The sequence below is a fragment of the Podarcis raffonei genome, chromosome 3, assembly GCF_027172205.1.
Source record: "Podarcis raffonei isolate rPodRaf1 chromosome 3, rPodRaf1.pri, whole genome shotgun sequence".
NCBI classification, from domain to species: Eukaryota; Metazoa; Chordata; class Lepidosauria; order Squamata; family Lacertidae; genus Podarcis; species Podarcis raffonei.
Window position 1 is genome coordinate 26801734 of NC_070604.1, and position 24836 is coordinate 26826569.

The window sequence follows — 24836 nt, forward strand, 5'->3', positions numbered from 1 at the left end:
GGCGGAGATGGAAAAATGCCGCCTTTGTTATAGCTGCAATCTGCGCCTCCATGGAAAGGGAATGGAATAGAGGGGAGAAAACAGTTTTTAAAATAAGGAAAGCATACCTCTTCAAATAAGGGTGATAATACTGTGCATTTTTTCAGGGGGGATAGCTGGAGCATTTCCAGAATGATTCCTTGGACTTGGCAGTCTGAGAAGTGAGTAAATGCTTGCAAGGTGATATGTGTGCACCGACAGCTTTAGGTTAATGAAGGGCAAAGCCATTGGCACGGCTGTGTTCTGTCTCCGTGTTAGCATTCTGCTGATCTTTTGCCCTCCTAGTAGCTCAGTTTCCCCAAGAATCATGGATCATACATGAACTTGCATAAAGCTTCCTGTTCTTAGTTACACTCAATTTCACTGCACAAACAGAGGAAGAGGTGAAGAGATAAGTCAATTTGGAGTCATAAGCCTGCATTATTTTGCTCTTTCCTTCCAGAGAGGTTGTGCGCTCCAGAAGTCTTTATTATATAATCCTAATTCGCTCTTTTTACAACCTAAAACAAAGTAGCACTTCTTCTGGGAAGTGATGGGGAGAAAAGCCACTCTTGTAGTCGCATTTGATTTTTCTCAATTTCAGAGCAACACAGCCATAAAGATACCCTTGAGAAACTGGCTGAGAAATCATTTACTGTGTTCTGGGTTTTCGGCAAATATTGCTTCTTTCTGAAAACTTTCAGAACTTGTTAGCCTCACGGAACTGCTGGAATTCAATGACAAAGTTTTGTCGGCTTGCATGACACTTTAATGAAGATAAAGGGGACTTTCAAATGTAGCACTCCAGAAGATCCTGTTTGGGAGGAAATAATGAATGGATACCTTGCCTGGTTAAGGTACAAAGCAAAGATGGATCGCTTTTCATTGCTGCGGAATGTCACAATGGCATTTTGGCCAAACTCTCTTTGAAGAATGAACTCATAAAAAGAAAGTTTTATTCTGCTGTGGAACTATATAAAACAACAATATGTTGTTTGCTTCATAGTTTTCCGAAGTTGGGGTTTCAAGTTTTAGAATGCTATCTGCTTATAAGCTCCGAGGTGTGCAGCCTGATCACCCTATGCATGTAATAATCGGAAGTGAATTTCCACTGAGTTCACTGAACCTTCAGTCTTAGGTTAAGCATTCAGGAAAAAGGGATGGAGGCAGAAAAACAAATTTGCTGTATTTATGATACAGTGGTACCTTGGATTACATATGCTTCAGGTTACAGACTCCGCTAACCCAGAAATAGTACCTCGGTTTAAGAACTTTGCTTCAGGATGAGAACAGAAATCGTGCTCCGGCGGCACAGCGGCAGCAGGAGGCCCCATTAGCTAAAGTGGTGCTTCAGGTTAAGAACAGTTTCAGGTTAAGAACAGACCTCCGGAACGAATTAAGTACTTAACCCGAGGTACCACTGTACTCTATTGCGTTCTGTCACGTTATTGTTTAAGATGCTTTCGAATTCATTTGAAATATAGAAATATAATAAGTTGAAATCAAATCAAAACAAGTAAATCCAGACACTGCTTTCTTCATAAAGTTATATAAGTATTTAACGGCCAGGTGAGATGGACACTGAGGGAGACAGTTCTGTTGAGAGAAGAAGCCAAAATGCAGTTGTTCCCAGCAGTGCCAATGCAACAGACCAGGGATGTAGTTGGGTGCATCGGACCGCAGTTGCTCTCATCCCCACACATTGCCCATGCTGGTGGCAGCTAAGGATTCTTCCAACCTCAGTTCCCCAAATTTCTGCAGCCATTTGCATTTTAAAAGACCATCATGAAAATTCTTCAGCACCGTAGTCCTCCTACAAGCACATTTTTTAGATGCAGTTTTGATTAATGTACACATTTTTGTAACCAGCTTCTCTTAATATAATGCATTTTGGATGCAATTTCTCACTAATATATTCATTTTAATGTACATTTCCCCCCATAATATATGCATTAAAACATGGTTGGAAAATTGCACCACAAAATTCGCAAAAGTGCAAATTTTGAGGAATCGCTGTGTTTCGGTTCACTTATTGTTTCAGAAGATAGGTTTGGCTTCCGATGTGAACTGAATTGAATTTCTCCCCATTTCTAGAAGGAGCTGGAGTCCAGAGGGCCATCCAGGTTTCCCACCAGTAGAATGGGCCATAGTGTCTTATGACTTTCTTTACTGTGGCAAGGTAGACAAATATATTACTGCTCTAGAGAGGAGAAGTCCAGTGTCAATTCCAGACTCAGTTTTCTGATCAAGTCTGAACTGGTTCCCTGCTTCATATTTGTTGTTGTTTAGTCGTGTCCGACTCTTCGTTACCCCATGGACCAGAGCACGCCAGGCACTGAAATACTGCAGGATTTGTCTGGCTCTATGTTTTCCAGGTGCCCATCATCCTTTTCCCTGCATGTTATTGATAGTTCATTTATTTATTCAATTTATAGCCCACTCGTCCTCCTGAAGAAGCCCAGTGTGGAGAGAGAACCTGCAAATCTCAAACAAAAGCTGCTTATCAAGTACAGCATTTCTGCTAAACCTGTTTGTCTAGGGCTTACCAGTAGAAAAACAAAAACAAAGGTTATGGTAACCAAAAATGGTTTAACTAGGGAACTGTCCTTTCATCTCTGTGCAGATTTCCCAGTATCTAACACACTGGGATTTCAGGAAGGCTGCAAGAGCAAATCTTTGAGTAAATCTGATTTATCTAAATGCTCTACTTGTGGAAAGCAATTTTATTATGGACAAAGGTGCCATCCTAGCCTTCTCCTTGATGAGATGGTTTATGCACCTCTCAATCTCCCTGTCTCCCTGTCTCCCTGTCTCCCTGTCTGTCTCTCTCTCTGCTTACATGTGTTTAAGAGGAGGAATAGCCAAGTCTGGATTCCTTCACTTGCATTCTGATGATGTACACCACTTTCCCCCCTGAACTTAGAGATTGCCTCTACTTATTCAAAATGACAATGCTTATTCTAACTTTGTATGATGCCTGTAATGCTAGGCCTGTAGGCTGTTGGTTAACTCAGATTGCACCCCAAACCCTACTTACATGGAAGTAAGTCCCGTTGGATTCAAGGGGACTTACTTTTGAGTAGACACGGTAAGGATTGCAGACTCAGATATTTGAACTGACTTTCAAAGCACTGTGTTAATACCATGGTACCTTCGTCAGTTGTTATTGAGCAAATATTTGTTTTCATTGCTCGACCCCTTTGTAAAGCTAACCAGTAAAATCAAGAGGCTGGATTAGAGAACAGCTCTATTCCATTGATGTGTTCCATGCAAAATGCAAACTGTGAGGCATCTTGGACTGTATGATTACAGTTGCTTTTTAGATAGTAATTGTCTGCATTTTGTACAGGTTGTTATTGCTGTTGTTGTTGTTGTTGTTGTGTATGTTGTTGTGGTGGTGGTGTATTTTTGTAACTTAACGACAAGATTCCCTTGCCAAACGTACAAACAGCTATTTAATGCCTCAGTGCTGGGAGTTGGGATTTGTGAATGCTAATCTCAAATGTAAAATATATCTGAGTCGTAATCGCAGAGAGGCTGGAGATTTCAGCTGGGAGAAGCAGCGTTTTGTCATCCTGTCATGCCAAATTGTTTTATGTTTCACATGGCAAAGTAAAAAATATAAAGGGATCATCACCTAGGTGATAAACTGACAGCTCCCAGACAAACATTTTAACTGATTTACACCTGTTTTCCCTTCAGGAAAGCTACATTTATTTGATACATCTCTTCCCACATCTAATATATGGCAGTGATGTGCAAAGCTTTTTTGTTTTTTAAAGAACATTTCAGCTGGATGCGAAGTGGCCATCTCAGGTATGAAGCCAAAATGTGGCTTTTTCCGTCACCTGACACAAATGCCACTTAAAATGAAGCGGCCCCACGCATAACTTTACAGGTCCCTGTCGAGCACTGTGGGGTTTCAAAAGCAGTTTGCAATGCAGCATGGGGAATTGTTGTTAGAAATGGAGACATTGCTTGCACACAACCTTACAAGGCTTTTTGAGTTGTGGCCCACCCAGCTCTCATCTGTAATATGTCAATCTGAGCCAACATGTTGCCAAAAGCTGCGGGGGGGGGGGAATACCCCAATGTACTTGACAGATGTCAAATACAAACACCAGCTGGCCTCAACAGCAAGCAGCAGCAGCTTGCTTTCGATTAGGTAGAACATAATATTTTTATACATTCCCCCCACCCCCCATTTGTAAGCTATTTAATTCTGGCGACTGAAATGTAAAGGCTGGGGTGTTTTATCAGTGACACAGCAACCCATTCGAAAGAGTGTTGCCAAAGCATAAGTGGAATCCATGTTGGATTCCCGCTCTTTTATCTTTCCATATTTATTTTATCCCACATAGTTTTCAAAAGAAATGACTGAAAGAAATACCACTCAACAATGATGAGTTCATGAAGGCTCAAACCTCACTGAGGGTGGTAAAGGTAAAGGTAAAGGTAAAGGGACCCCTGACCATTAGGTCCAGTTGTGGCCGACTCTGGGGTTGTGGCGCGCATCTCGCTTTATTGGCCAAGTGAGCCGGCGTACAGCTTCCGGGTCATGTGGCCAGCATGACTAAGCTGCTTTTGGCGAACCAGAGTAGCGCACGGAAACGCTGTTTACCTTCCTGCCGGAGCGGTACCTATTTATCTACTTGCACTTTGACGTGCTTTCGAACTGCTAGGTTGGCAGGAGCAGGGACCAAGCAGTGGGAGCTCACCCCGTCGTGGGGATTCGAACCGCCGACCTTCTGATCGGCAAGTCCTAGGCTCTGTGGTTTAACACAGAGCCACCCGCGTCTGAGGATGGAATGCCAGGCTATTTTCCCCAATATTGGGGAATGGCTTTGCCCCTTTTTAAGCTAATTCAAAACCCCACCACCATTGCTTTGGACAGTTGAGGATTTGAAGTGTCAGATCCCCACTGAGGTCCAGCTCCGAGGGTCTTCTAGCGAGAAGTGAGGTTACAGGGAACCAGGCAGAGGGCCTTCTCGGTAGTGGCACCCGTGCTGTGGAACACCCTCCCACTAGATGTCAAGGAAATAAACAACTATGTGACTTTTAGAAGACATCTGAAGGCAGCTCTGTACTGGGAAGTTTTTAATGTTTGATGTTTTATGTTTTTATATGTGTTGGAAGCCACCCAGAGTGGCTGGGGCTACTCAGCCAGACGGGCAGGGTATAAATAATAAACTACTACTACTTATTATTCTTATTCTTACAATCCATGTGTGTCAAATGATAGCTTTGTACCGCTAGGGAATGTCTGGGTGAGGCTGTCATTTTAGGAAATCAGGGCTGGGGGTTGGTGGGTGGTAAACTGGGAATACTTCTTTGTTTTAGAGTTTATTCTGAGCTGAAGTAGAATTTGGAGGTTATGATGCTGTTCTTTGAGGAAAACTTTCTCAGCTCCTGAACGTTGATCTGCATCCTAGCAAGCTTTCAAGAATCTTTAGTAAGCAGATATTCAGTATTGCTCAAAGGAGTAGAACATTGCCCCTTGATTTCATTATAAACTGCCCATAGCCCATAGGTATTTTTCAAATTCTCAGACAGCCTGGATATCCACTCGAATTGCTTATTGGGTGTGAGTTAATAACATTCTGGCTGGCAAAGTTTAAATGGTTGTTTCTAGTTAATATTCCCTGGGGGATGGAGTTTGATAGCTGGGGGAATAATGAACTACCATTAACTTTCAGCTTTTGTTAATAATACTTTGACGTGCTAGTATGTAGTTAATTAGCAAATGCAGTTCCTCTTTAATGAAAGATTACAAAAATGGGTGCAGTTTCAGAATGCAAAGTGGCTTCCTTTTCATTTCTTCACTCACTGGAAAAGCCATTAAAATCATGGTAAACATATTCCCAGTTACCTTTATAAAGATAATAGTAATATTAATAACAACAACTAAGTAAATTATTCTGGTTTTTTTCAGACCAGAGATTTTCAGAGTTATGTCCAATTTAGAATAACCCCCATAAATAAAAGCAATTGGTCTCTAATACTATATGCACTTATCTGGGAATAAGCCCAATTGAACTCAATCAGATTTTATCTTTTTTTTAAAAAAAAATATTGAAGTTTTTAGATATACATTACAAAATACCAATACAGTGGTACCTTGGGTTACAGACGCTTCCAGGTTACAGACGCTTCAGGTTACAGACTCTGCTAACCTAGAAGTAGTACCTCAGGTTAAGAACTTTGCTTCAGGATGAGAACAGAAATTGCACGGCGGCGGCACAGTGGCAGCGAGAGACCTCAGGTTAAGAACAGTTTCAGGTTAAGAACGGACCTCTGGAATGAATTAAGTTCTTAACCCAAGGTACCACTGTACATTCAATGACTTCCCTCCTCCCCCTTCCAAAGCTCCTTTAATTCAACCCCAATTCCTGCATATTCTTATATATCGGCTTGGTTCAAATCCCCCCTTTTATAATATCTCTTTAAATATGTTATGCTGTTGAATTTACCTTAATGCTGACAGCGTTTTGATCTGTGTACAATTATTTTCTACATACTCAACAAAAAAAAATTTCCACTCCTCTTTAAGTACTTGTTCCTCCTGCTCTCTTACTCTACTTGTTATTCATCATTTTAAGTTGTGTATGTCTGTGTATTCCATCATCTTAAATTGCCCGTCCACCTTGTTAGGGACTCGCCCACTTCCTAGATTTGTTCATCTTCCTTTCTTCATATACTGTATTGGCCTGAATATAAGTCTCACTTTTCCCCCAAATTCTGACCGTGAAAAGTTAAAGTGCAGCTTACATTTGCGACCTTACAGTATACAGCCAGGAGCGCGGGGCAAACAGGGCCAGGAGCATGGCAAAGCAATGCATCATCCCCCGTCCTCTCCCCCAAGGCTGGGAAGGGAGAGAGCAAGGAAAAGACCTCCGTAACGCAGCATTGCTCTCCCCACCCTCCAGTATGCACCCAGGAGCAGCGAGGAATGGAGCGGCTTATATTTGGGTATTTTTTCTTTTTTCCTCCCCCCCCTTCCAATTTTAAAGGTGCGGCTTATGTTTGGGTACGGCTTATATTCATGTCAATATGGTATTTACCTAAGTCTGCCACTGAACTTCAAAGTGGGGTGGAATCTACACATATATTTTAAAAAAAACCATTCTGAAAATGCTTTTTTGAAAGTGTTTTTAAAAATAAATTGAATTTTCCATACGGCTCACCATCGCCATCAAGTGTCATATTGTCTATTGCACTTAAAACATGCTTAAAACGTTTTATTTGCAGCTGTATAGCTGAGTCATGGGACTTAAACTTTTGTGCTCTACCCGGATCATGATTACTGATGTTTGGCCTTATGATCCTGCAGAATATTGAAGCAAGGAGAATGGATTTGTTCTCCCCCACTCAGATAAGGTTGACATATTTCAAAATGTAAGCTTTTGAAACTGTTTCCACTGCTTTTTCCATTGTGTTGCCAAACATCAGGGTTTCCCCTGACATTTTGCCAGTTCGGCAAAATTCTCCCCTACGCCATTTTTACAGCCGAAACCCGGGAATTTTCCTGACGTATGGCAAGCTTATCCCCAGATAAGTTAAGCAAACTGCATAAACTGTAAACACAGCACTTTTTCATATTTATAATCCAACAACAAAGTTACGCTTTTGCTCAGACTAAGGTATGCATATTTTATATATGCTGTCTTGAATAGGAAATCACCCAGAGACAGATCTTAGTAGCTTTCAGTACCAGCTATGAGAAAAGTGAGAGGTTGTTTCTGTTTTAAATACTTGATATGTGCTTCCGTATATGATGCCTGGGGACATATGAATATACATTCACACACACAGCGCTTGTCAGTGCTGCTGCTAAGTCACTTTCTCTTCTGTTTGTTTGCCTCCGAACAACTTTTGCGGTGTGCAAAAGTGAGTAACTATTTTACTGCCTCCAAAGTATCTCCAACTTTAAATATTTGCTTGGAGGTTGTGATTTACCCATTGACTGCTGAACATAATTAAGCATTTCCCACTTCTGATCCTATTACATTGTGGCGACGTTTTCCAACCGCACCGACATCACGCACCTGCCTTATGGTACTTTTGGTTCTGGTTGCTCCGTCTTCTTAAATCAAAGTCCCCACTCATAATGCAGAATAATGAGATATTATCATTAAACAACCATTTGCTAAACCACATGCAACTACTGTGCTGTGTAGCAGCTACAGAAGAATCTGCAGACCTCGTTTCCTTGCACGTGTGGGGAAAAGATAATTGCAAGCAATTTCACATAGGGATCAATATTCCCTGGCAACAGAGGAAATATATCTCATTTATATCCCAAACCCTTTGTAAAATACATCTTAAAAACCTATCACAAATAGGATGATAACTTCCTCCAGAAAAGCAAGAGCAAACTGTGCCAAATGTAAATCAAGTGCACTTGAGTGTATCTTCTCAACATATGATTTACCTTCTCATGGAAATATTATCACGTAAGTGGAATCCCACAAAAAAAAAAATGACAGTAAGGATTATTCTGACTTCTTTATGCAACAGCACACAAACACACACATGCAGAGATGAATTCTCAAAGTGAACTGCTCAATTTCCTTCTAAAGATGCCAGCTACTGCGGGAGGTAGTGGAGGACAGAGGTGCCTGGCGTGCTCTGGTCCATGGGGTCACGAAGAGTCGGACACGACTAAACGACTAAACAACAACAACAACAAAACCAGAAACTGATGCAAACAAATGTCCCCAAGAAAGCATAGGTCACATTGCAAATTGAACTTTTCTCATCTTTCTACATCCTTTTCCTATCATCCAGTTCAGATCCCCTCATTTTCCTAGGCCACTTGTGTTCACAATTCCTTCCTGATGATAAGATTTTGCTGGAAAATTACCCCCCTCCCCAGTTGAGCCCTATACTCCCCGCCCAGCAGGGCAGAGCAGGGATGGGGGGTGGGGCTTGTAGCCTTAATATGTTGTTTGACTCCAACTCCTATCAGCCCAAGCCAATATAGTCAGTGGACAAGAATGGTGGGTCCAACAACATCTGGAGGGCCACAGGCTCCCCATCTCTGCAAGTGGAGCTGCCGAGCTATGTCCAAGATGCTCTCAAATGGAAGGCTCATACTTGGTCCTAGCAGTCACTATGGTAACTGCATCACTGCCAAAAGAGGTTGCTGATTTGCTTGGCTCACTGGGCTTAGTCCTCCATGGAGACACTTCTCAGGGCTTGATCCAAATGTTGCTGTTACTGGTCACAACATCAATGAGGTCAGGTTTGAATGTGATTTTTGCTGGAGTATTGGAATTCCTCTTTTTTCCATTGTGATAAAAAAACAAAAAACAAGATTAGATCCGAAGCAGCAGACTTTCCATTTCCTCCAATCCCAATTTTACAAATCTTCCAAGATTCCATCATTGACACTTCGCAGAACTCATTCACTAGAAGCTATATTCTTTATTATTATGTTTACACTTGGTCCATTTACCTCAAATGATAACAGCATTTTTACCTTTAGGGAAATGTAGTACAGATCAGATGCACTATTGTAATTTGTCACATATCTTCTTTACACACATTGCTATAAACAAGGCTACTGGCTATCTTTGTTTTATTAACATGAATGAAAACTTGCAAATATTTTGTTGTGGTTGTTCTCTCTGCATTTGTATTTGCTGTGGTGCACCCCCCCCTTTTTTACCTGATTTTATTGCTTTTTTGATTTTTTTACAGAAGCTGTTGAGAGAGTTTTTACCTGAGGAATGGCAAATAAACTCTCTAAACAAACAAACAAATAACATTTAAACTCAAAGGATGGCATTTTTTTCTTCAAAGACAACTCTTGTCATGCTATCAGATAATAATAATAATAAAACATGCATTAGATGGAGAAGAGCAATAAAAAATGTTACATTCTTCTGCACTCTCTTTGCTTGCAAGAAATTGTATTTTTAATACATAACAAAGGCTTACCAATAAGAATGGAAGATTTATGATTTCCAATTATGTGCCTAATAGTTTCTCACCCACGTTAATCTTTCACTGCAACCGTCAAACACAGGTGATCACACATTTCTGTTCTAGCCTTTCATAGAACTTCAGGAAGAAGAAAAAAGCCCCACTAAACTATTTAATGAGAGTTTTAATTGCACTTAAGGCAGATAATTGTAAACCACTGACTCACTGGGGTATTTACAGATAACCCAGTTCTTTCCACTGTATGGTGATTTGTGCAACAACAATAACAATGGAATCTGTGGGAGAAATCTGTCGGATATCACATAATGGATATCCGAATTATCACACTTTCCACTAGGTAAACCATGCTGATGTTAGCTCTACTGAGTGAAGAGAGACAGGGACAGAGAGAGACAGAGAGAAATTGGCCAAAGGATATTATCACACTATTTGATCTTGACAATGTCAACTTTAGTGAACAGGAACCTAGCCTTATATTTTTGTTTTTTGGGGGGATACTCTCCACTGAAATAATTTTATTGTGTTTTCACTTCAAACTCATATATTCACAGACAGAGTGATATATTTCTGCTCCCAAGTCAAGGTGCTGGTTTTGACCTATAAAGTTTTAAACATTTCAGGACCTCAAAGACCACCTCTCTCTATATGAACCTGGTCCCTTTGTTCATCTTCTAAGGCCCTTCTTTGTGTGTCTCCTCCTTGAGAGGTCCGGAGGGTAGCATCACGAGAATGGTCCTTTTCTACCTGCCCTGAGACCTGCGGGTATAGGGCTATATAAAAATATTATAACAACAACAACTGTGCATTAATTGGTGCTTTCTATGCATACCTGTCATAAGTCTATATTGTCAATGTGCAGCACTGTGGCTGGGTATGTGGTGATACAGTTGTTGTGAATGTAGGGATGTCTGCTTCTGTAGGGACAGTGTATCTTGTTTGTGTGTTCCTGTGCTCTCTACTTGGTGCTGAAAGGGATAGGATCATAAGTGTAAAGCCAGCACATTTAGGTATAGTACACACCACTTGCCAGTGTAGCAGGGATCTAGAATGGCACAGTCCATTCACCTCCTTTTGAAACCTAGGTAAGGGTAAAGGGACCCCGACCATGAGGTCCAGTCTTGACCAACTCTGGGGTTGTGGCACTCATCTCGCTTTATTGGCCGAGGGAACCGGTGTACAGCTTCTGGGTCATGTGGCCAGCATGACTAAGCCGCTTATGGTGATCCAGAGCAGTGCACGGAAATGCCGTTTACCTTCCCGCCAGAGCAGTACCTATTTATCTACTTGCACTTTGACGTGCTTTTGAACTACTAGGTGGGCAGGAGCAGGGACCGAGCAACGGGAGCTCACCCCGTCGTGGGGATTCGAACTGCCAACCTTCTGATCGGCAAGTCCTAGGCTCTGTGGTTTAATCCACAGCACCACCTAGCAGACTTTAAATTGATTAAGTGTGGCTGGATAATACTTTTAGTTTTTTCTCTATTGACTTGGATTGTTGCTGTTTTTTATTGTAAATCTTCAAAAAGATACTAACAATTGGCAGATGAAGACTTTGTCTATGTTTCTGCACTTAGGCAGTAAGAACCAGATATGCAAATATAAGATGGGGGACACCTGGCTTACTAGCAGTACATGTAAAAAGGATCTAGGGTCTTGCTGGACCACAAGCCTAACATGAATCAACAGTGTGATGCTGCAGCAGCAAAATAAGCTAATGCTAGTCTGTGCTATATCAACAGAAGGACAGTGTCCAGATCAAGGGGTGTATTGTACCATTCTATTCTGCCTTGGTCAGACCATGCCTGGAGTACTGTGTCCAATTATGGAAGCCACAATTTAGGAAGGATGTTGACAAGCTGGAACATGTGCAGTGGAGGGCAATCAAGATGATTGAAGGTCTGGAAATCAAGCCCTATGAAAGAACAATTGAAGGAGCTGTGTATGTTTAGCCTGGAAAAGAGGCCATCTTGAAATATCTCAAGGGCTGTCACATAGAAGATGGAGCAAGTTTGTTTTCTCCTGCTCTGGAGGTTAGGACTCGAACCAATGGCTTCAAGTTACAAGAAAAAAGATCAGGAAGAACTTTCTGACCGTAAGAGCTGTTCAACAGTGGAACAGACTCCAATGAGAGGTGGTGGACTCTCCTTCCTTGGAGGTCTATAAGCAGAGGATGGATGGCCATTTTTCATGGATACTTTAGTTGAGTTTCCTGCATTACAGGGTTTGGACTAGATGACCCTTGGGTTCCCTTCCAACTCTAAAATTCTATGATTCTATGATTCTATTGTACCAGATTGAAGGGGGGTGTTAAAGAAAACCATGTCAAATAGATTAAAAATAGCATAGTAATTGGCACATTTACATTTTGTATATGATTTTATCTAGCCTAGCCTCGAAAGAAGTGTTGCTTAGGCATATTGTTCCTATTTATGATTGTAGGCTGAGGAAGATGCAGCTTAGCATATTAATTTGGATGGGCTGTTTTGGACCCAGTTTATCATTATTATTCGATCCCTGAAATGCATCTTCTCTGCTATCAACACCACTTCATTTCCCCCTCCCGACTTCTCCATATTTCATACATTTCCTAATGCGCTTGCATTTCCCTTCTTTGTACTCTCCTCACCTGCCTCCCACATGTCTGATCTTGTATGTCCCCCTGGGCTGCTGTTTCCCACCATGTTCAATTAACACTTTTCAAATAAGAGGCTTTTTGTGTGTGTGTGCAATACTTGATAGGAGGGATCTCAGCAGCCAAAATGAGAGCAAGTGTGAACACAGCAGCCTCCAAATGCTTTACCTGGCAGAAACAAATTTGAAAGGCCAGTGGAAGAGAGAGAGAGAGAGAGAGAGAGAGAGAGAACAACCTCACATAACCGTTCCCACTAGTATGTCTTTCATGACATCTTTAGCCATAATGCTGGTGATCAAGTTTGTTTCCCAGCATTTTCTGCAGCTTAGTCAACAAGTCCTCACTCTGCAGCAGGAATAGGTAATGCAACTTGCAAGCCAGGAGGTCCAGACATCCTCCCCCGTCCCTCCCTAGCCCCTGTTGACTGCCTAGTCCCAAGGACACCCCTTTCCCATAGTATACAACTCAGGGATGGGCAATAACTCTGATTCAGTTCACAGTTTTAAATGGGAATTTACATAACACACACTTTCTCAAACAATATGTGAACTTGAACTCAACCACACTGCCAAGTTCTTACTTTTCTGAATGTTGCAATGAAGGTCTCTAACCCAAGTAAAGAGTACAAAGAGGCATGTGCTGAGTGTGCAGACAAATGTATATCTTAGTGAAAAGAGCATACAGTATAAATATGGCTTTGAGTCACAAGAAAGGAGAATTTGACTAGATATCAGGAAGAACTTTCTGATGGTAAGAGCTGTGTGACAATGAAACAGATTCTCACGAGAGGTGGTGGACTTTCCTTCATGGAAGGTTTTTGAGCAGAGGTTGGGTGGCCATCTGTCATGGATGCTTTAGCTGAGATTCTTTCATTGCAGCGGGTTGGACTTTATGACTCTCAAGGTCCTTTCCAACTCGACAATTCTATCATCCTATTGGGAGAAATATGCAAAACATGTATATCAGTGTAAATTGCATTTGAATTTGTATATTACGGGAAATTTGTTCTGATGAATTTTAATGTGAACATTCTTAAAAAACACACACAAAAAGATGAGAAAATTGAAGAATGGAATAAGGAGAAATGGAGATCAATCACAAATGACAGATCTGCCAGGCTCAGTTGTGTTTTCCTGCACCAGCGTAGAAGCAACAACAAAAAAGCTCTTTAATCATGTTGTCCCCAAGTTTGGGAGATCCTCTTCAAGTGAAGCACCTAAGGCCTAGAAAATCCAAAAGAGATTGAATAAGATTGTAGCGAAATCATATTTTTATATGGTAAAGTTTATTATAAGGATTTGATATCATTTCAAGCAAGTGATGTATTAACTGTGAACTAAACTGACTTGTGCTCCTGCAGGAAGTTAATGGGATACATTGCTGACTAAGAAGCGGCAAAGTATCAGTTAAACTCTGTGATTGTAGCCTATTGCCAACATGGGATTGGCTAAGCTTGGGGAGGTTTATCGCTTTCTATTCAGAATCAAAAGGGTTGTTGCTTTTTAATTGGTCAGCTCATGGACCAATGAGCTGACTTAATAGCTCGTAATTATAGACCAATAAGAGTGTGGAATTTCATTCAAATCATGGTGATTTTGTTGTTGTTGTTTAGTCGTTTAGTCGTGTCTGACTCTTTGTGACCCCATGGACCAGAGCACGCCAGGCACTCCTGTCTTCCACCACCTCCCACAGTTTGGTCAGGCTCATGGTGATTAGGCGTAAATTAATGGCTGGGTCCAGTGCTGGTCAGAAGAGAGTAGCAGAAGACAGCTTGAGAGACTAAGGAAGAAGCTCCAGAGATGTTTAGGAGCTGAAGAGAGCCAAGAGCACTGAAGGAGGTTGGCATCTGAAGGGAAGCTGAAGATCCATCTCAGGAGCTGATATCACCTGGAGTAAAGAGCTAAATGGGTTCTGCTAAGCAGAGAGCAAGGTTGTGTTGCAATTTTCAAGGAAGCACAAATGACAGGTAGCTGTTATGAACCTCAGCCAACAGTCATTGCTGGACCAAATTGATGGATCCTAGAAGTTTGAAGGTCTCTAGAGTGAAGGAAGTTAGGCCCAAGGACAACTGATGCCTTATTTGATTTATCAGCTTTCAGAATTCTCCCAAGTATTTGATTTGCTTTATAATTTATATTTTGAACTTCCCTCAGTTAGGGCTGATTCAGCCACATTGTAATAGCTGTGAAAGGGGCACTCAGAAGTTAGCACTGAACCAAAATGCCTCTCCCATGGAACATATATATGGGATTTTGCACTTCTTCTAATACTGTAATGTGATTCTTGGGTAAAAACAACAGCAGCAGCAACAACAAAATAAGATAAGAAGTGGCATGGAGCATCCATTCCTATCCCAGCAGCTGCAGTACTGCTCTTACTCTGATTGACTTTATGATTCTGCTGTGTGATCTTGGAAAAGAAGAGCTGGGAGTGATGGTTGCTTCATAATCCCAGATTCCCCTCCAATCCTGCTCAAAATAGCTTGCATGAGGAATTCCAGCACAGCCCTGTCAATGATGAAAGTGTTGTTCCTTGGTGGTGATTCATGGGGATGAGGTGGCGGGAAAATGACAGGTGGCACTTGTTTTAATGGATGACTCATATGACACATACCCTTCCGTCCATCTCTTACAATAGGCCACCTCACCTTTTCTAAAGATATATCTTGTGTATAGATTTCTGTCGCTGCAACGGCTCTGCAATGCAGCCTATTGCTCCTTGCTGACCAGGACTGTGCCAAACTGTTGCTGTCTGAATCGGTGTGGTCAAGGTTAAAGGAAGGATTTGTCTTAGAGATAAATGTTGTCATTAAATATTCCCCTAAGCCTTTTCAGTCACCTTCACAATTCTTTGAACCTGTGAAATAGGTTTTTTCTTAGGGGTGGGGTTGAATTTCACAGATACAAGCAATGATTGGCCCAGACTACCAGGCATGGGCTTGTGGTGAGATCACACAATGAGGTCAAAGGATGTTCCATGTCTTGGGATATTAGTGGAATCGAGTTCAGCATCCTGACACTTTTCTTACATTATCTCTCACCTTCCACTACTAGAAATAAATGTATGGCATTTAACAGCCATTTGAACTGAGTGATATAGCTACTTTTCTTTTTTGTGGGAAATGGTGTCACACCCTGGGAGAGAGAGAGAGAATATTTACAAAATAGATGCTAATCTCCAAGGGCAGAGAAAGTTTATGAGGGGCTACTGCAGAAGCTATCAAATACCCATTGTTTAGAAATTGTAACTGGGCTATTCCTAACACAAATCAGTTGTATTTAAAACACTTTTGAAAAGTGTGTCTTCTACAGATATCACAGGGAGTGATCCAAACCCAAGTTCTTGCAGGATGAGTATGGTAGGATCTAGCAGATCTCTGCCTCAGCTGGCCAATTCCCAGTGCAGACAGACTATGGTGTGAGCCCTCTATCCTGCTTCAGCTGACTGAATACACACATCACTCTTAGCCACTTTGCAACCATGAGGAAAGCTGATGTTTTGGTGGATCCTGGGCATACTGCTGTTGGTGATCCTTGTGCAGGTGTCCTCAGTGTCAGCCACCCATTAGGCCACAGTTTAGTAGATTGTTGGCAAGCTGGCTGCTGGCTGCCCGCAGGTAAAGGGTAAAGGACCCCTGGATGGTTAAGTCCAGTCAAAGATGACTATGGGGTTGTGGCACTCATCTCTCTTTCAGGCCGAGGGAGTCAGCGTTTGTCCACAGACAGCTTTCTGGGTCATGCGGCCAGCATGACTAAACTGCTTCCGGCACAATGGAACACCATGACGGAAACCAAAGCACACAGAAACGCCGTTTACCTTCCCGCTGCAGTGGTACCTATTTATCTACTTGCACTGGTGTGCTTTCAAACTGCTAGGTTGGCAGGAGATGGGACAGAGCAATGGCAGCTCATTCCATCATGGGGATTCGAACTGCCGACCTTCTGATCAGCAAGCCCAAGAGGCTCAGTGGTTTAGAGCACAGCACCACCCGCATCCCAGAGGCTACCCACAACTGTAGTGTTGAGCAAAGCTCCAAGCCTGTGACTGAAGTTACCAAGACCATTTTAAACATGCCATGCTTACCCCCCAACAATTGGAGTGCTATAACAAAATGATACTGCCAGAAAGTTCAGGTGCACAGGACAGTTAGTATCACCAGTCTTGTAGTGTGGCTTACAATGCTGGGCCCACCCTGGTGTTGTAAGCATGCTGAGAGTGTTAGTGTTTCATACTTGGACCTGGGAAACCAGGCTTCAAATCCCTTGTCAGCCATAAAGCTCACTAGGTGACTGGCCTAACCTACCTCACAGGGTTTGTGTCAGGATAAAAGCAGGAAGGGGACAACCACATATCTGGGAGGCAAGGTGGTATATAAATGTAGGATTAATGGTACAACAGTGCTGTTGGTCTAGATAAAAAGGTAAAGGGACCCTTGACCATTAGGCCTAGTCGTGACCGACTCTGGGGTTGCAGTGCTCATCTCGCTTTATTGGCCGAGGGAGCCGGCGTACAGCTTCCGGGTGATTTGGCCAGCATGACTAAGCCGCTTCTGGTGAACCAGAGCAGCACACGGAAACGCTGTTTACCTTCCTGCCGGAGCGGTACCTATTTATTTACTTGCACTTTGACGTGCTTTTGAACTGCTAGGTTGGCAGGAGCAGGGACCAAGCAACGGGAGCTCACCCCGTCGCGGGGATTTAAACCGCCAACCTTCTGATCGGCAAGTCCTAGGCTCTGTGGTTTAACCCACAGCACCACCCGCGTCCCGTTGGTATAGATATGCATTGCCAAAAAAAGAGAGGAAAGTGGATAACAATTTGCATCAGAGTTACATATGGCAATTTCGATATATAGACACAAACTTAGATATCCGAACTTAAAAATGGAAAGCATAATGCTGGTGGTCAACAAAAGAGGTTTAAAGACTCTCTCAAGGAAAATATTAAAAAAAAAAGTAGTATAAACACCAACAACTGGGAAACACTGGCCTGTGAGTGCTCCAATTGGAGAATAGCCTTTACCAAAAGTGTCGTGGGCTTTGAAGACACTCAAACTCAGGACAAAATGGAGAAATGTGCTAAGAGGAAGGCACACTTGGCAAACCCTCACCATGATCAACTCCCACCCGGAAACCTATGTCCCCACTGTGGAAGTACGTGTGGATCCAGAATTGGCCTCCACAGTTACTTGCGGACTCACTGTTAAAACTGTGTTTGTGGAAGACAATCTTTCTCGTCTACAAGTGATCGCCAAAGAAGAAGATGTTTTAAACGGAAACACACCTCGCCATAATGAGGTAAACAACTTGTAAAACCATTGCTGGGCAGCTTCAAGGCCCCTGCTCTCCCCTTACATTTGAACCAGACTTGGACTGGAAAACTCCCAAATAGAGGACACCATCAAATAGAGGATGGTCCTCTGACAGCCCTTTGACACAGAAGACTGCCCTCTGCAAAGTAGGGCATGTGACCACCACCTACAGTGCTGGCAAGGTCAGGAGTAGGTGCAGAGTTCTGCTCAGTTGCATGCCAACGCTGTGCCATTTTGCTTGCTCAATTCCTGCCAGTTTTCCCCATGGGCAGTAGGAAGAACTGAAGTGGCAGACATGTTCCTCTCAGAGGCAACAGCAATAGTGTTGGCTACAGGCTTGCACAGTTCAGTCTTTGGCTAAAAAAAGAGAAATTAATTCCTACATGTGCCTGTCCATAGTACATAAATTTATTCTCCAATCAATGCCAGGCAATGTCTCATTAATGCTACTGGAAGTTTCATGAATAAATCCTTCATTTATCAATGATGGAAGAGATTTTTCATTATTGAACAGGATATATCCAAGTATCATACAACCACATTAAAAAAACAAAAAACGGGAGGAATTTTTGTTTATTTCTTGTTTCGCTTTCCGTGAATCATAATGAATGTTCAGGTACACTAAATCACTCAGAAAGGTCACCAAGATTGATGAACATGTTTGACAAATGTTGGCATATTCTCTGTCGTCTTTCTCAATGACAAAGCAAATCCTTTCCTCACATGCTCATGCTTGCAAATTCCCTGGCATTCCTTTCAAATTACTCTAAAACTGATAATCTTGGGGGTGAAAACTAAGAAAAATGTGGATTTAACACTGAAGTCTCCAAGGGTCATCTCCAGCAAAATGACAAGCACAAATTCATTGATATCGACAACAACTTAGGTAATCTGTTGTAGATGCTGAACAGATGCAAATCGGTCCCTTCACTCACTTTTGAATCTTTCAGGAGGCGTGCTTGATTTCCAAAGGCGATGCTTTGCAAAGCACAAACAGAAAATTACAGTGCTGGGTACCACATAAGCAATTTCCTGCATTAAATGAAATTTGCCATGGTGTTATTCGTATGCTGAGTACCAAGATATGTTTACTGTCACTAGTGAATATTTGGAACTGAATATTCAGGCTTACCTCCAAGATGTTGTGGACAGTTTGCATGGAACTAGCTATCCAGATTATCCTCACGTACACCCTGTGAGATGGTTAAGGCTGAGGCAGAATGGTGGCAAGGTTAGAGTTGTGTGGCTACAGTGGCAGGAGAGACAGATTAACATCAACCTCACCACTGCCATGCCCCAACACTCTGCTAGTAAGTGGTTAGTAGTGTTAGGAGGGCATATTCAAGAACTACTCCGCCATGTTGACTGCTCCTGCCTCCAAGGTGCGAAATCCTGTATTCCTATCTAATTCTAGAATTTATTCCTAAGTTTGTATCACTAAACATAGCATATGCAAATCTGTGCCCTCTTCTGTAGTCTCCCCCCCCCCATGTGTGTGTGACAATTCCGTTTGGGGGGCAACATACTGTATAACTTCACACACTACTACTACTACTACTAATAATTATTTATACCCTACCCATCTGGCTGGGTTTCCCAAGCCACTCTGGGCGGCTTCCAACAGAATATTAAAATACAACAATCTATTAAACCTTAAAAGCTTCCCTAAACAGGGCTGCCTTCAGATGTCTTCTAAAAGTCTGGTAGTTGTTTTTCTCTTTGACATCTGGTGGGAGGGCGTTCCACAGGGCGGGTGCCACTACCGAGAAGGCCCTCTGCCTGGTTCCCTGTAACTTGGCTTCTTGCAGTGAGGGAACCGCCAGAAAGCCCTTGGAGCTGGAGCTCAGTGTCCGGGCAGAATGATCGGGGTGGAGACGCTCCTTCAGGTATACTGGACCGAGGCCGTTTAGGGCTTTGAAGGTCAGCACCAACACTTTGAATTGTGCTTAGAAATGTACTGGGAGCCAGTGTAGGTCTTTCAAGACCCATGTTATGTGGTCTCGGTGGCCGCTATTCTGCAAGTACATAGTAGTAATAGTAGTAATACTGCTACTACTACTACTAATAATAATAATAATAATTTATTCCTTATATTCCTTATACCCCACCAGCCAATAGTAAGCAAAGTTCAAATCACTCTGGGTGCATTAATGCATGTTAGGAAAAATAAGGAGTTTGTCTAGCATGTCATGTTGGGACAATTCATTTCTCTTCCTTTCTATAAAACTGAGATGCCTACAGAAGTGAGCAACAAGGGGGGGGTAGGAAAAGTTATGAATTTCTTTGTCTTATTTTCATATATCAGTACCTACATTTCCACTAAAGCTGTGAAAAATAGGTTTCTATTTCAAATGAAGGAGATTGCATTGTAAAATGGAAGGCATGGTTCTCTGAGAGCTCACAGGACATTGGCATTGTTATGAAAACTGAGGCCATTGTGCCCAGCATCTGTGAAGTTTTCCCTTTAAGTGCTGCATGCAGAAGAGATATAAATCATTTTAAATAAAACTTAAATCTTTCGGAACCTACTCCATTTACAGTTTATCTGCATCTGTAGACCAACAGAGGAATTATATTCATGTTTGTTCAGCCCTACGATGTTCAGTGAGGTTTGTTCCCGAGGAAGTGCATACAGGATTGCAGCCTAAGTTAATGCATCTCATTTACCAGCTAGTTTATGATTTCAGGACTCATTGGTCATTTCAGGACAGCCTTGCGGAAGTGAAGTCACATGAGGGTGCAGACTGAGAGAATGCATGCCAGGACATTTCTTAACATATAAGGTCTGGAAACCTTCATAAATTCTCCTCCAGTGAAGCCTCCCCCAAATGCTTTTAATTCTGCTTGGGTCCAGTTTAAATTTGGAATCATAGAATAATAGAATTGTAGAGTTGGAAGGGACCCAAGAGTCATCTAGACTAACCCCCTAAAATGCAGGAAACTCAGCTAAAGCATCCTTGACAGGTGGCCATCCAACCTCTGCTTAAAAGTCTCCAAAGAAGGAGAGTCCACTACCTCCCAAGGGAGACTGTTCCACTGTTGAACAGCTCTTGCTGTCAGAAAGCCTTTCCTGGTGTTCTTTCAGAATCTCCTTTCTTGGAGCTTGAAGCCATTGGTTCGAGTCCTACCTTCCAGAGCAGGAGAAAACAAGCTTACTCCATCTTCCATGTGACAGCCCTCAGGATATTTGAAGATGGCTATCATATCTCCTCTCAGTCTCCTCTTTTGCAGGCTAAACATATGCAGCTCCTTCAACCATTCCTCATAAGGCTTGGTTTCCAGACCCTTGATCATCTTGGTTACCCTCCTCTGCATACATTCCAGCTTGTCAACAGCCTTCTTAAATTGTGGCGCCCAGAACTGGACACGGTATTCCAGGTATGGTCTGACCAAGGCAGAATAGAATGGTACAATTACTTCCCTTGATCGGGACCAGGCATCCCCAAACTCGGCCCTCCAGCTGTTTTGGGAACCACAACTCCCACGATCCCTAGCTAACAGGACCAGCGGTCAGGGATGATGGAAATTGTAGTCCCAAAACAGCTGGAGGGCCAAGTTTGGGGATGCCTGATCTGGACACTATACTTCTGTTGATTTAACAAATTGCAGATTTAGGTGCTCTATACTCTGTGATATAGGATGTGCCATCCGGTTTTAAGCGAAACTTGTCTCCATATGTAACCCATATGGCACCTCTCCAGACTGCAGTTTCCCCAGCCTTGCAAAAGATGCTGGGAATTAAACCGATAATCTTCTGCATGCAAAGTATGTTGCCGTTGAGCCGCAGCCCTTTCCTAAGGGGGAAGGAGAAAGCTTGGGGCAAGGGGGATGATACTGAAACAGCACCAGAGAGGAGATGCAAGAGATATAAATAGCAGTGAAAAAATGATAGGGTTAGTTCTTCTTCAGTTCCGCCCTCCAGCAAATATTTAGAACATTTTGTATTGTGCACCTTGGATCCCAATATCTTTCCTGCCTTGGATATTTGAAAAAGCTCTAAATTATTCCTGTTTTATGCATCATCAAGTGACACATCAGCATTCCATGTATTACTCATGAGTGCTGAATTGGGAGGGGGAGATGTGCAACACCTTTACTGACAAGCTAAAATGGGGTCGTTTCCTAATTATATACATATTATATAACAGAAACGTACAGAACGGTAAATGTGAATACGGAATATTCTTCCATTTTTCACAGAGCACTTAAAGGGAAATCAGAGGACATTTTTTGTAACCCTACACTGGAAGAACAAGTGAATGTACTGCATGAAAAATACTGTTGATATTTGCTTTTGACTTAACCACCCTTTTCTCTGTAATATCCTGCTGCCACATGGATATTGCCTTCTGTTACATGCAGAAGGGTACACAATCCCTTGTGCTATTAAAATAAAAGATTCAAGATAGCAAAGGGTAGAGATCTCAGTGTTTAAAGTAGCGGACTACCAATGTAATCTTATGAATTGGCTTTAGCTACAATGGCAGCTTTGTCCTATGGTCTGAAATGCCTGTATCTAAATTCTGACGTGGGTGGCGCTGTGGGTTAAACCACAGAGGCTAGGAATTGCCGATCAGAAGGTCGGTGGTTCGAATCCCTGCGACGGGGTGAGCTTCCATTGCTCGGTCCCTGCTCCTGCCAACCTAGCAGTTCGAAAGCACGTCAATGTGCAAGTAGATAAATAGGTACCACTCCAGCGGGAAGGTAAACGGCATTTCCGTGTGCTGCTCTGGTTCGCCAGAAGCAGCTTAGTCATGCTGGGCACATGACCTGGAAGCTGTATGCCAGCTCCCTCGGCCAAGCAAGATGAGCGCCGCAACCCCAGAGTTGGTCACAACTGGACCTAATGGTCAGGGGTCCCTTTACCCTTTACCTTTACAATGGCAGCTTTGTCCTATGGTCTGAAATGGCTGTATCTAAATTCTGAACCATTTCCTAACAGCTGGGCAACTTCAGCTGCCTCTGCCTCTCTCCCCATTCTTACCTTCACATTTGGCTGATGTACTTTGGTGCTAGACACAATATCGTAAAAAATCCATACAGTGCTAGACTTGGGGGTTAAAGAGGGAACATGGACTCCATCCCCTGGCAGAAATATCATCTGATGTAGCAAGGGTAGGAGACAGTTCCTCTGAAGCAGGCATGAGGAATCTCTGGCTCTCCAGTCATTGTTGGACTCCCAGCTCCCATCAGCCCCAGAGTTTAACAACAACTGAAGGGGCACAAATTTCCTATACTACAGCATCAATGACTGACCCACAACACACTGCTTCCTAAGGCTTCCAAAGCACTTCCAACACTGACCAGGTGACCACGTAACTGTTACATGCCCTATGACGCTGTGTGTGGGAATGGAAGGCTTTCACACCTACACGTACACACACAGCCATGTGTGTGGATAGGTAGCATTTTTATTTATTTAGCTATTAAATTTTTATACCACCCTTCATCCGTAGATCACAGGGCAGTTCACAGCATTAAAGCACAAAATAAAAACACATACTACCTAATAAAAACAAGAACAAAACAAACCAATAAATGCCAAGCCCACCCCACTCCCATACATGGTCTAGCAAATGCAAGGATGAAGAGTGTCTAAAAAGAAGAGCAGAATGTGTGAGCTCATTACCGCACATATTAACCCTCCCTACTGGCTGGATGATATTTGCATAGGTAGGAACCCAGTTACTAGTGCAGATATTGATATTGTGCAGCTTGAAGCAATTGGATGCATAAAAACGGACTCCTTAAGGAATAAAATGACCCATAAATATTATAGAAAGCTTTACTAAGCAGAACTTCTTTAAAACAGGTGCAAAAACAATCAATGATACATCCAAATAGTTCCATCAGACATATACTTGTCAAAGCGGAGGTTCATGTTCTTAGAAATATTATATAACTCCAAATAGATTTAGATTCAAAGATCTCTCTCTCCTGACAGCCTCCATCAGCCTGAGGCTGTTTCTCCTGGAGATGCATCATTTGCACATCTTTCTCTCACTGTGCCTGGGAACAAAAGACCAAAGCAACTTCCTTCAAAATGGTGATTTGCAATTGAATACCTTAACCATGTGACCTAAGGTTAAAGACTCACTTGAAAGAGCTGAGAACACCAACTGTTAATCATTAATCCATCTAGAAGCTTCAAGAGCTCTCTTCTCGTTTTAGTATACCACACTGGCATTTCCCAATGTTAAGCTCTTCAGCAACATACATACATACATACATTATCAATTTCAGTGTGCAATTAAACAATTAACAGTTAATGGCCCCACACAGATGTTTCCCTCATACACATCTTTGGGAGATGGCATAGGGAGAAGCTACCTCCTAACCTGCTCTCATAGATAAATTAGATTGTGCCTTGAAGAAGACACAGAACTATGGTTTACATACTTTCTGTCTCTTCAGGGAAACAAGTTCCCATTGACCTATGTCACATGGTAACTCAGCACATTGGGAAAAGGTGATCCTAAGGCTGTCCTAAGGCTGACAATCAGTTCATGTGGGTCACTGTTGAACCTCATTGATGCCCTGGATGAACTAAGAGGTTGATGTAGAGCACACCCAACATTCTTCCATGGCTCACATTGTAGGGAACATACATTGCAGGGAACAGACGAGAAGGTCTATCAACAGAAGCTTGTCTGCTTCTACTGACCACCTCATTGCAATGTCCCTGAGGAAGCCCATGGTTACCTGGAACAGAGTTTAAGACCTACTTCCCTAGAAGAATACGTTCTTAAAGTCTCCACGGATTACTGGTGCAATTGTGGGCCAGTCAGCCTAGAATCAATTCCTTACTAAGTAATGGAACAGTTAATTAAAACAAAATCAATAAATATTTAAAGCAAGAGTGCATAATTAACGGCAATCAATGTGGCTTAGATGGAAAATAGGTCAAGCCAAGCAAATGTGTGATATG